The sequence below is a fragment of the Xenopus laevis genome, chromosome 3S, assembly GCF_017654675.1.
Source record: "Xenopus laevis strain J_2021 chromosome 3S, Xenopus_laevis_v10.1, whole genome shotgun sequence".
In the NCBI taxonomy this organism is placed as follows: Eukaryota; Metazoa; Chordata; class Amphibia; order Anura; family Pipidae; genus Xenopus; species Xenopus laevis.
Window position 1 is genome coordinate 84,664,369 of NC_054376.1, and position 14,277 is coordinate 84,678,645.

Genomic DNA, 14,277 nt, shown 5'->3' on the forward strand with positions numbered 1-14,277 from the left:
ACCCACTGTATCAGAAACTGGTGATTTCCCCATTTCATGTCAAACTGCTATTAGTTACTGTGCTGCTGGTGGTTTCATTATTACACGTACCTTTAGGATATTTCCTAACAATAGCTTACAGATCCCAACAAGCTAACTGTGCTCTGTGCTACATTAGTTACTTGTTATGAGCTATTGTACAGCTATGCTGTACAGGTCACTTCCTGCAATCCCCTGCACTGTAATTGCTCTCCTGGATCTTAGGTGCTAGACCTAAGATCCTGATCTTTGGTTTTCATTACCTTGTGTTGGTGCAGTATTGCACCTAATTGCAAGCTCACTCTGTACATTTACTTGTCTTTACATTTTTGTGTTCTGCTTCTTATCCTTTTGTTACTGAAAAGCCCATATCTAAACTTTAATGGTTACTCAGTATAAAATATTTTGTTACTGCAAAGTTTCAGTGGCGTAACAACTTGCCAAGTGGGCCTGGTACCGGATAGGCACCCATGTCCCCCTGTAGGGCCCTCCTCCCTATGAATTGTGCTGTTGGCATGCACGCTGTAAAATCTCCCCTTGCCCAGCCCAACTGTTATCATGGCTCCGACAGGGCCCAAGGGGGTGCGGGCCCGGGTGTGACTGCATCTCTGGTAGTTACGCCACTGCAAAGTTGTCATTTTCTTTGTTAAGAATGTCCAATTCATTAGAGACTACAGTAAAACTTGGCAAACTTTTTGTCAGCTATTCACACATGTAGATTGATATACTACAAACTATTTTCAGCAACTCTAGGATACCAATAACCTATTAGCAATTCATTTCATGATGGAGTGGATTGCTATTTTACATGGTTTGATGCCCATTCTGCATAGGGTTATCAAAGTATCTGTAATTTAGAAACCCCAAATGAAGTTAGCGCATTCAAATTGTCCGGGAAGTCATCTCAGCTACTGAATCATGAACAAATTTTCTGCATCTTTTGTGGGATAAAAACACAAAAAAATACATTGACACACCAAAACTGTATACAGGTATGGGATCCATTATCCAGAAACCAAATTATGGAAAGGCCATGTTCCATAGACCTCATTTTATCCAAATAATCCATATTTTATTTAAAAAATTATTTTTTCCCTGTAATAATAAAACAGTGTCTTGCACTTGATCCAAACTAAGATTAATTAATCTTCATTGGAAGCAAAACCAGCCTTTTGGGTTTATTTAATCTTTGCACAATTACACGATATCCATTATCAGAAAAACCCTAGGTCCTTAGCATTTTCGGATAACAGGTCCCATACCTGTATTTTTGAAAAGCACACATTCAGCGAATCCAAAATGGGTAACAATGTCTTTGTACTCTAAACTACTGAGTCACAATGCTTATCCAAATTAGTCCAGTTTTGATCTAATACCTGAAAATGGCCCCAAAGCTTCCACTTTCTAGCATCTTACCTCTCACATAGCATTGGGTACCAAGAGATCAACATCCTTAATATGAATGCCAAGGGTCCACTAACAGTTTGAGGCCCATTGTGGATAGGTGAACCAAACTATGTGGTGTACAGAGGCACCCAAATGAAAATATGCAATGAATTTTCATGGCTGACCCTAACATTATGGAGACCCTATAAAACCCTATATTTCCAGAAAGTACTCTTTCTGACTAATCCAAAATGGGTAAATATATTTTTTCTACTGCAAACTACCAAATTGCAAAGCTATGCTGAACATAGCTGTTTTTATGAAATTATTGAAAATTGTCACAAAACTTGCATTTTACCTCATGTACTAAATAAGAATGCCAAGGGTTTACTGAACTGTTCACTGCCCAGTATAGATTTACCAAACTATGTGGCAAACAGAGACACCCAAATGGATATATATCAGGCAATAATATCACTAAAATCCAATAAAATCACTAAAATCAATGCTTTTTTACCGCCAAGTGTAATCAGCAGTCCGAATCACAGTTTGAATATTTTTGCTTGACCAAATAGGTTTTACGGGCAGAAATAACCGAACAACAACTAAGCAGAGCTGAAAATGCAATACAATGGCTCAAAATGCACCAAAATTGTAATGTAAGCACAAAAATAAGGAGAACCAAGGATTCAGATGGGGGTGATGCTGGGAGTCCAAGAAGAGCATGCACACATAGGGGTATATTTATCAAAGAGTGAAGTTAGAGATCACCACAGTCCTCTGTAGTGAAATTCCGCCACTCTCCATTTATTTCTATGGAATTTTTAAAAGAGTATTCATCAATGGGTGAAAGTGAAAGTTTATCCCTTGATAAATACACCTTTCAAAATCCCATAGAAATGAATGGAGAGTGGCAGAATTTCACTCTTCAGCAAACTGTGGTGATCTTTAACTTCACTCTATGATAAATATACCTTATAGATTCTATGTATCTGCTTTCCCTGCTTGGGACCCCAAGGCCTCAGGGTCCTAGGGCCAGCGGCCGCAAGCACATTGCCCCCCCCACGCCCCCAGCCGCTAGCACGTGCATGCCCCATAGCGCAGAGGAACTAGCAGTTCCCAATGTAGTTTAGGATGAGGTGGGGCGACATGCCGTCCCTAAAATTTTGCCGCCCTTTGTGGCCTTGCCACAGATCCGGGCCTGCCTGCTGCAGCATTGGGGCTCCTGGGCAATCACCCCCAGGAGCCACTCATTCCCCTACACTAGGGGCTGGGAAATGAACAGGAATGCTCTTCTGCTCCCCAACCAGGAAGTTCTGCAGATCTTAAATTCTAAAATCTGTGGCACTTAGGTACTTTAATCCACAGATTGTAGATTCTACAATATGGGGCACTTAAAGGGTTAACACAACTCAATAAAACATAGTACTGCTCGATATATTGTCACACAGGCTTACATATTGGAAAAATCTAAAGTTCATTATCATGTACAGCACCAAGTTTTAGGTCAGGTGCCCCTTTTATCATGTTATCAAGTTAGTTATAAATAACTTCATACTTTACATTTAAATACATGAAAAAATTAAATGTAATGGTTTTGAAATAGTTTTGTGGAGCCACAGAATTGTTTAGGTTTATTAATGATTTCATTTTAACATTTACTGTACTGTACTGACCTAAACTTTTATCATATTTTGCAAGCATTGTGATATATCACATCTAATTTGTTCAAACTGTCCAGAGTATATTTGGATAAAGACAATGTACTGTCTGCACAAACAGACATCAGCTCACTCTGATGTTTGCTAATACTTGTACATAATAAATTGTCCTAAATAACCCAGTTGCATGCCTATCATTGTAGTATTTTGTTTTTGTATCAGTGTCTTTTTTTCAGACCTCAGCTTTCAGGTTTTGGGTAGTCCATCAACCAGCAGAGTATCTTTTAGACATTAAAGATGCGGGTGTTTCTGTGTTGCCTTTGTTTGTCTGACACTACAGATGCTTAGGTCTTAATATCCATTAATTCTTAATAAGCATATGTAAACAATATGTAAACACTTATGGCAGATAGATTTGCCAGGTTATGAAAGTATGGTTGGTACAGAATGAATGGCAATGTTCTGGGGAGGAGTCTTTTGGTTCATACTGCTGCTTGAGGTACTTGTGATCAAGTGGAGCTGCTTAGTAAGATAGAGGTCAAGTTTCTGTTCTGTATCTAGAAGGCAGATTTTGGGTACATTTGTCTAATTGTTTGTCATGATCCCTGGTGTTATGTTAAAACTAGCAAGCTGCTTCTATAAATAATTCCACCTAAGAGATATCTAACAAAGCTAATATGGAAAATATATATTTCTAGCTTTCTAACTTGGTCACTTCCTATAATCCTAATTGCTTAAGGGTCAGCATTTGTTTGTTAGGCTAACGGCAAATGGGTCAGTCTCTGCTGTCATATACTGTATACACCAGTTCATATATATACCAGTGTATACACCAGTTCTATACATGTATGGGTTCTGTTATCTGGAAACCCATTATCCAGAAAGCTCCAAATTATGTAAAGGCATTCTCTCATAGGGGGAAATTCACTAAAGATTGAAGTAACTAACGTTAACAAAAATTTGCAAGCGTGACGTAATTTCAGGAATTCGCCGATTTACTAATGGGCACAGTCATAACTTTGCTATTTTACGCCATGTTCGCTCTGGCGAAAAAGTGTTACTTCGCAAATTCACTAAGATGCACCTTTTACTTAACGTTATCTGTTCCACCAGACTTGCCTTCGCCAGCTCAGACCAGGCTAAGTGCATGGAATGTATAGGGCTTCTTCCATTTTTAGTTGAAATATTTACTAAGTCTCAAAAAACACTGGCGTCTTTTACTTTTTCAGGGTGATAGGCTGCAAAAGTCCATAAAAACTTTTTGGGTACCTGGGCTCCCACATACATTTCCTAACATATGGCACATAAACTATACACTGGGCACATGTGTAGGGCATTATAACAACTTTATTTTATTTTATTAAGGTTTCCTGGACTTGTGTAGTGTAATGTATTTGCTACAACATATACATCCATTGAACTTTAACTTCCCGCCATATGCAAATTAGCTAACACTAGCGCAACTTTGCTTCGCTTGTTGCAGAAACGCTAGCGCAACTTCGCCAGAGTTCGGCGCCCCGGACGCAGCTTCGGAAGCCGGCGCTGGTGAATTTCCACAGGTTAGTGAATTTGCCCCATAGACTCAATTTTATCCAAATAATCCAAATTTTTAAAAACCATTTCCTTTTCTCTGTAATTATAAAATAGTAACTTGTACTTGATCCAAACTAAGACATAACCTTATTGGAAGAAAAACAGCCTATCGGGTTTATGAAATGTTTACATGATTTTCTAGTAGACTTAAAGGAACAGTAACACTAAAAAATGAAAATATTTTAATGGAATGGCAATATAATGGTCTGTTGATCTGCATTGGTAGACCAGGGGTATTTTCTTTAGAAATTCTACAATAGTTTATATAAACAATATATAGCAATGTGGCTATATAGCCATTCAAACACAGGATACACAGTAGATAACAGATACGTTCTGAAGAATCCCGTTGTAAGACTGCAGAGCTCAGTTGATATCTGCTGTCCATCCTGTGCCTTTTCTCCTTTTTCAGATGTGAATTGCTGCCCCCATGGCTACACAGCAGCTTGTTTATATAACCTATAGTAGAGTATCTGAAGCAAACGCCCCAGTTGTACCAGTGCAGGGAAACTGTAATAAGAGTCAAATTATGGAAAGATCCATTATCAAAACCCCAGGTCCCAAGCATTCTGGATAACATGTCTCATACATGTGAGCATCATAGTTGGTCATTTATAATATTTCCTTAGTACTCATGTATGGAGCACTTGTGACCAGGGGAATGCCAAGTGATTTAACTATAGAAGGGGCAGATCTGTAACCTGGGGGGGCCCAGGGGAGAAACATGGTGTGTTTGTGTAAGGGAGAGGGTGACCCACAATTTTGGTTTGTGCAAAATTGCAGAGAGGGAACAATGATTTTGATCTGGACAAAAACCAATGTTCTTGTCTTGATAAGAACACTGTTTTGATAACAGGAAAGGAGAAATACAGTTATGAAAACAAACTTCATCATACAGGTATCTCTGAGCCTAGAACAGAGATTCTCTGCTTATCTGGTGCTGTAAGATGTCACTGTCAATCATGTAGTTATATTTGCTTTTCTAGAAAATATGGTAAATATTGCAGGTTTTCAGCTGTTTTTTTTTGCAACTTTTTTTTTAGTCCCCTTCATGGTTAACCTCACTGGTTATAACAAAGATGTTAATCTTCCTGTGTATTACTGTGTTGTGCATTTATACGCTTCCTTTTAGTTTCGTATTTCAGGAGCCTGCTTTTCATCTATGTATTTTTGCATTTAGGTGCTCTGCATAGCATGTTTTAGGAAAGTCACTGTGAAGAAATTAAATTAAACATTTCATTGAATCATCTAGTTTAATAGAGGAATCAGTAATCAAACAGACTTGTTTGTGTGGGATTTATATCAGCAAAGTCTTAGTCTACAAAAATCCCCAGATTACATGATTTAAATGGTAAGCAATCTGGTGTCACAAAGTGAGAGAAGCCTAGTAGAATACATTACAAAAAAGAAGGATATATATACAGTAAAGCATCTGTAATTGTAAATCACTATTTGTCTACTGAAGCTACATGTTTCAGTTATGCTGGGAAAGAGCTCTAGTTACCACAAATAATGTTCATTTTTTATGCAAGGTAACTGGTTAAATTAAGGAATGTTAACTTGGAGCATAGTATTTGTACTTGATAGAGAACTGGCTAAAAGATAGATTACAGAGCGTGGTGGTAAATGGAACATTTTCTAATTGTACCTGCTAATTGCTGCTAAATTGTGCAAAACTATAGGTTCCATGCAGGATGCTGCCACTTTGCAGAGTGATTTGACTAAACTGAAAAACTAGGCAACAAACTGGAAAATGAGGTTCAATGCTGATAAATGCAAGGTTATGCATTGTGACAAAAATAATATAAATGCGAATTATATACTAAATGGCAGTGTACTAAAGGAACAGTAACATCAAAAATATGTTAAGGAATGACTGTCTAATGTAGTGTTGTGCAGCACTGGTAAAATGGGTGTGTTTGCTTCAGAAACAGTACAATAGTTTATATAAACAATCTGCTGTGTAGCCATAAGGGCAGGATACACAATAGATAACAGATAAATTCTGAAAAAAAAACATTGTATACTATAGAGCTTATCAGTTATCTTCTGTGTATCCTGTGCCTTTTCTCCTTTTTCAGCTTTGAATGGCTGCCCCATGGCTACACAGCAGCTTTTTTATATAAACTATAATCGTGTTTATGAAGCAAACACACCAGTTTTACCATCACAGGGCAACAGTACATTATATTTTTATTATTTTAAGACACTTTGTTTGGTGTTACTGTTCGTTTAACTGAGAAGGATCTGGGGGTTTGTGGTTAACAAGTCAGGTAGTGTTAGTCTGTGGCTACTTTTGCAAATAAAGTACTGTCTTGCATAAAAAAGTGTATTAACTCAAGGTATGAAAACATCATTTTGCCTCTTTATAGGTCCCTGGTAAGGCCTCATCTGGATTATGCAGTGCAGTTTTGGGCTCAAGTCCTTAAGATGCATATTAATGAGATGGAAAGTGTGGTGTTTATAAAAAAATGGCCTGTAGATGTCACTGTGCTCATACTTATACTTATACTGTGCATACTTCCCGTCAGCTTGAAAGTGAAAGTTACTGTTGTGTAATGCCTGCATGACTCTGTTAATAAAGCACTGTTACTCTACTCATCCTCGGCTACCCAAAACATAACAGAAAGAGAGAAGAGACATGCAACAAAAATGGTTAGAGGGATGGAAGACTTAAAGGAGAAATAAACCCTAAAAACGTATCTGGTTAAAAATGCCATATTTTATATGCTGAAGATATTGTACCAGCCTAAAGTTTCAGCTTCTCAATAGCAGAAATGATCTAGAAAGTGTCGGTAACACTCACATGCTCAGTGGGCTCTGAGCAACTATTGAGAAGCTAAGCTAAGGGTTATCATAAATTATCAAGCAGAAAATAAGGTTGGCCTGTAATACAAACTGATGCTACACACACACATATATACACACATATATATATATATATATATATATATATATATATATATATATATATATATATATATATATATATATATATATATATAAATTCTGATGCTGGTTGCACTGGTTTTTGTGCTGCCATGTAGTAGTTATCTATATCAATTACTAATCAGCCTTATATCGTGACATTTAAATTATATGTACTGTATAGATTGGGAGCTACAGGGGCATTTTTGGAGGCACACATCTTTACTGCTAAAGAGCTCTGGTTGCATTGGAAAACCATGTCAGTTAATCCATTAATAGTGCTGTTCCAGCAGAATTCTGCACTGAAATTTGTATTTCAAAAGTACAAACAAATTTTTTATATTTAATATTGAAATCCGACATGGAGCTAGATATGTTGTCAGTTCCCAGGTGCCTCAGTCATATGGCTTTTACTTTGATAAACACTAGTCACCCTTTACTGCTGCACTGCAAGTTGCAGTGATATCACCCCTCCCAGGAGCCTAACAGAACAATGGTAAGGTAACCAAATAACAGCTCCCTCATACAAGATAACTGCTACTTGGCAGTTATGAGTCAAATACAAGAGTCCTCTGCACTCAACCCATTATCAATATATTTAAGACAGCGACATTTTGTGCATACTGCTACTAAAAAATGCCTTACCCTTTAAACAAAACAGGGATTGTTTGTCCATATATTGCAATATATTTAAGCTGGCCAACTACGTCAAAGTCATCCCATATCTGGCCAGTCCTATGCTCAATTTTATCTGATTCATTAAGAATTCAATTGCTTCATTATACATTTTACAAAGGGACTAGGTTTTACCTGCAACTTACTTGCTGCTTTCAAAGTAAACCCCCATACTTGGCTGCCCTTTTATTAGACACCAGTGGGATCACCTGACTATAGCTGGGAAGGGTGGGAGCTACAACATGGAGCTGGTCACTGCTCCTGTATGTAACAAACAAGGGAAAGTTGTGCTCACCACTATTTTTTAAAACCATTAGTTTAAATATATTGCAATATATGGACAAACAATCCCTGTTTTGTTTAAAGGGTAAGGCATTTTTTAGTTGCAGTATGCACAAAATGTCGCTGTCTTAAATATATTGATAATGGGTTGAGTGCAGAGGACTCATGTATTTGACTATATGTATTTTGTGGTCACAGCCTAATTGCACCCCCGCCTAATGGTTTTAGGCAATAAGACACCGCAGCCTGATGGTCTACTGTATGGGTATTACAAAACATTGAAGGACCTTTTACTTCCACATATGGTAGAGCTAATTAATGGCTGGCTGTCAGATTCTCCCATCCCTGATACTACCCTTAGCTCTTGCATATCCCTCATACCAAAGCCTTGGAAAGACCATACAGTATGATCTAGCTACCTCCCCATAGCCCTACTCAACTCCAATTTAAAAATATTTGCATCCTGATTAACCCACATTCTACCTAAATTAATCCATCCTGATTAAGTAGGGTTTGTTCTAAGAAGGAGAGCCAGCGACAACATATGTAAGGCAGTGACAATAACTGCTATTATTAACATCACTTAAATACCAGCCATTATGCTTGGTCTCGATGCTGAAAAAGCATTCAACCTCCTACAATGGAGCTTTCTGTTCCAAAACTTAAAAATCATAGAATTTATAAGTCTCTTTATCACCGCTCTGCATGTATTTTACTCCATACCTTCAGCGCAGGTCAAAATACTGAAACAATCCCCATAAACTTTATTTGGGCAGACAAAAGGCACCACATCCCTAAACAGACTTTACTTGCATGCCACACTCAAGGAGGCCTAGTGGTACCCAATCCATACAACTCCTATAAAGCAGCCCAACTACAACATGCAATGAACTTAGCACAATTTGGCCCCTCAACTAGATTGCAAAAATGGAACTACTATATGGACAAATCCCTCACCTAGCAGCCTATTTGTGGACCAAACACAAACCTCCACCATATCCAACGCTACTACAACCCATTTTCCACACCCTAACTTTATGGCAAAAGATATTAACCCAACATAATTTAAACCCACAACCTTCATTGATGTTAACAATATGGGGAAATCCAGATCTCCCATTAGTATTGGACTACACTGCCATTCCGGAGCCACCACTCCATCACTAAGTGACAAAACTCTTCCATCCACTAAACAAAACACTCATGAGCTACCAGGACCTGTGTGCAGACCTCAACCAGACAGAGCTCTTGAGATTGAGATACCTCATTATTTTCTGAAAGGCAAACTCCCAGACCGCCAACTACCATATGGGATATACTCAAAAGGGTCTAACTTCTACATGGTACTCTTTAATGAACTCAATAGACCTGGACACTCACCCTTACTGCTATATGAAAAAGTGGGAGAAGGAACTACAAGGTCATATATTATAGCAAGAAGCAGGAAAAATTCCAAGGCAGTAACTTTGACTGCAAAGTGATTTTATTGTGGAAAATTGCGCCACAACATGTTTGTGCTAGGCCCTTTATCAAGTGTGAACTACAGTACAACACACAATTGATCTCCCAAGATGGCAAAGAATGTAGGACAATGCCACTTAAAGCCCTATAAGTGTTACCATCAAAGAAAATAGATAGAAAATCCAAATGAGATGGTACCACATACCAGCATTTTTACACAAACTATTGCCTCATACTTCCTCTTCAAACTGTTGGAGATGTGGCACTGCAGATGGAACTATTCTACAAAACTTACCTAATTCTGGGATGTGGTAATCAACTGGCTAAGCCAGGTACTCCTCTTAGATATACAGAAGGAACCAATGATATTTATTCTAGGAGACAAAATCCCAAAGATCTACAACCCTATTTTAATCCATGTGTGTATTATAGGATGTGCATCATCAATATTTTACCATACACAGGTCCTGAATCCCCTTTACTAAATGAAAGAGTACTGGTAATTCTTCTCCATCGCAGTACATCCACCTAGTGGGATCCGGGGAAACTCCCAACGGATGGCCCTACTAGGAAAATAAAATTAAACACACAAATTGCAATAAACCAATAACAAACTTTATATAAGTGTATAAATATAAATTGCAATCACATATTATCACCCCTGCCGAGGGGAATCCATGTGGGAAAGCCAACCCTGGCACAGTCTTTCCCAAGCAAAGTCCCACACTCCACTCCTGGTGGACAAATAGGGTATTTTGCCCAAATACCTCTCCAGATGGACAAAGGTAGTTGATCCCACATAGCAGACACACAAACAATGCCTGTTCACAAACAGGGGACACACTGGAGTCTTTCAATACCCTCCCTCAGGCAGAACACTCATCAGGGACTAACACAGATGGGTCAGGCATCCACAGTGATTCAATCCTCAGGCTGGCTCCAAAGCTTATCCTAATCAAGCACAACAATCCTACTTTATTCTTCAGGGAACAGCTCCAATACTATCCGTAGTGCTAATACCTTACAAGCCCCCTTTCTAATCAGCATCGACCCACAGGCAGCTGCTGTCACAGTCTATCTGCTGCCTTCAAGATCTAAATCCTGCATGGTTGAGCGCATCAGACTTGGGGCTCCATACCCCAAGCCCTCCAGGGCCTCTCACACTCCTTACATCTTTGCCACGGTTCCTTTTCTCACTCCTGCTGAAGTAAAACTGAAAAAAGCACTGAACACATGGCAGCCCAGCTTTTTATACTCCTTGTGCAACAGTGACACCTTCTGGCCAAATCTGGAATCTGCCAGGGCTCACTGTACATGGGACAGCAGGGGATTTCCAACCACCATAGACCTTATGGGAACTTAACCCTATGGGTCCCTACAGATTGAAAATCCAGCACAAAGGTTGGCCAGCTCAGTCCTATCAGCAGCAAGATGTTGTATTGCCTCATGGAAAACAACACAATCACCTACAAAGCAGGAATTTCTTGACCGCATCCGATTTATGAAAAGAATGGACTTTCTCACAACACTATGAAATGACACCGTAGATTATTTTAACTAAGTGTGTTGAATAACTGGGATGTAAAACATTTAGAACTCCCAGACCCACCCAGCTCTCCTTCTCAATAGATGTAACCCCTATATGAAATAGCCAGTCTCACCTGAATACAAAATGCCATTGTATGATCATGTCGTTGCTCTCAATTTATCTTTCAAGTGCATTGCCATTATCAGTTAACTCTGTTATATTATACCCTGTTATTATATCATCTAGGACATATCACCTCAACAGAGCAACATAATAACTGTCTTATGGTACCATATGTTACATATGATTCTTTTTTTTTGTCTAATAGCAATGTTTGGAACTCAATAAAAATATTTTAAAAAATCACTATGGCACTATAGAACACACAAAGGCTTTCTATGGTTCAAGACACACACAGAATTGTGTTGCAACACCTTAGTGATTGTACTGAATGTTAACAGGTTCTATTATATATTTTTCCATGGCCTGTGGCACTGATCTATAATTTTATCTTGATTTGGTGGTCCAGTGGAGGAACTGCAAACAAGATCAGCAAAGGAAAACAACTGGGGGCTTATTTTCCCTCTAGTCTCACAAATTTTGTTTGTTTTGCAAGTTTGTTTTACCAAGGGGTTACACCTACCTTGAATCTACAACCCGAGTCACTGCCCTGATTAAATCTAGTGTAAAAACCTACTGCACTACACAGCTTACAATATTTTAGGAATAAATGCTTTAGGGACTTACAATGTATTTGAACATTTCAGCAAAGTTTAATGTTTTATCAAAGATTAAATTGATCTGTGGATAAAAAGTAGTCCTGGTTTTATTTTTAATGTGCAGTTTCCTTTTAAAATTTCTGAAAGATATGCAGAGTGATATTCTGCAGATAGAACAAATGTGGCTGAAAATGTGTTTGCTGGAATATGACCTTCCTTACAAATATATAACTGTATTGATTTTAAACCCAAATAGGATTCTAATTTTAAATAAAAATGCAATTTTCAGGCATAATTATTTTCCCCAAAGGAATAAATAAATAGCTAACTGTTCTCTGTCTTACCTCAAATAATTATGAAAATGATTGGCTCTCTTGCCATTAATATCAAGGAGTGTGAAGTTTCCAACTGTGTATGCCACAGCCAATTTTCTATTTCTGTTTTATCATCTGTTGTATTTTGAGTATGGTGCTTCATATTCTCTGTGTGTAATAAACTGTGTATTCTTAAGCTATGGCCAACATATTTGAATATTTCATTTTAAATGTACTGCTTTTATCATTTTACCATTAATCATATAACACTTATGCAACTAAGTAGCCTGTAAGCAAGGATAGACTTTGCAGATCTGTCTTCCTGTGCTATTTCTATATATCAAGCATAAACAATCACTTACGATGTGCATCCCTGGGCATAAAAAAGGTTAAATATCTATAAATATTGTTACAGATGGCACATGGGATCCGTTAAACAACAAACAATTCATTTAATGAGGCAATAAATAATGGTAATTGTTGTTGTGCTAACATCATGGTAGACGACCTGCATTGTGTGCAGGAAGGACAGATATGGAACCTGGGAAGCGTTGATGCTGTAATTTGATTCAGTCAAGTCATAAGGTCTGGAAAATTCCCAGTATTCACACAAACTGCAGCAATAAAACATTCAGTAATCACGTAGGTTTGTTTAAATGAAGTCACGGAACTTAATTAAAATGACCACCTGTCTCATTAAAGCAGGTCATTGTGTATTACAGCCACTGAGCTTTCTATTACATATAGCACTTGAGTGAATTTAAAGAAGAAAATATCAGGTTAAAGGGTATTCTTATAGTCTGCCTTAGTGGGCCTAATTTATTACTGTCTTTGCTGCAAGTGGAGGAGCACTAGACTAAGGGTCTACCTGGGACTACATGTCAACACCCTCAGATTTCCCAGGTGTTACCTGGCTTTGGACTCCCTTCACCGTACTCCCACCATTCTATGTTATTCCCTGGTTTTCAAAATTTCCAGCTGCAGATCCCCCTACATTGACCTCCAAGTTGCAGCAGGGGCAGCACTGCATGTCAAGCCAGTTACAAAAAAAACATGTCCTTACCAGCGGACGCAGTTCTCTGTTCTCTACACGGATTTACACTTTTGTTATCAGACATAAATCATCTGTTGATTGCATAGCACTTACTGTATACAGCTGGAAGGGATTTACTGATTGCAGAATGATTGCATTGCAATGCCTTTGATTTCTACTGATTGTGATTGCATATGTTTTACTATATGTTCTTTGGTTCCTCTTTTTAACCATGCTAAAACAATGCTATTTATTATTTATTGTTAATCAAACTATCAAACATTGTGTGTCATTTGCCATGTGTATTTCAATACACCCTTGAAAATAGCCATTCAGCAGAAATCATTTTTACTAAATGGCAGCAAATAAAAGTTCAGACTGGTGCTTGTAGTGAAAGGGGTAATTATGCTTTTGTAATTACATTAGCCAGCTATTTGCAGACATATGGGGGAAATTTGTTAGTGTGTCTCAGTACAGCAGTATCTGTTTGTGCTCCAACATTTTGGAAAGTTGTGTGTATTTCATGTGAATAAATCAGGACATTCTATATCTAATCACTGTGCTTTCAATGCCAGGGTAATGTATCTGGAATGCTCTGTTGCTATGAAGCCAGGGATGTCCCTTGGCAGTGGTCACTAAGTGCCAGAAAGCTGTTTTGTCTTCTCATGTCTCTGCCAGA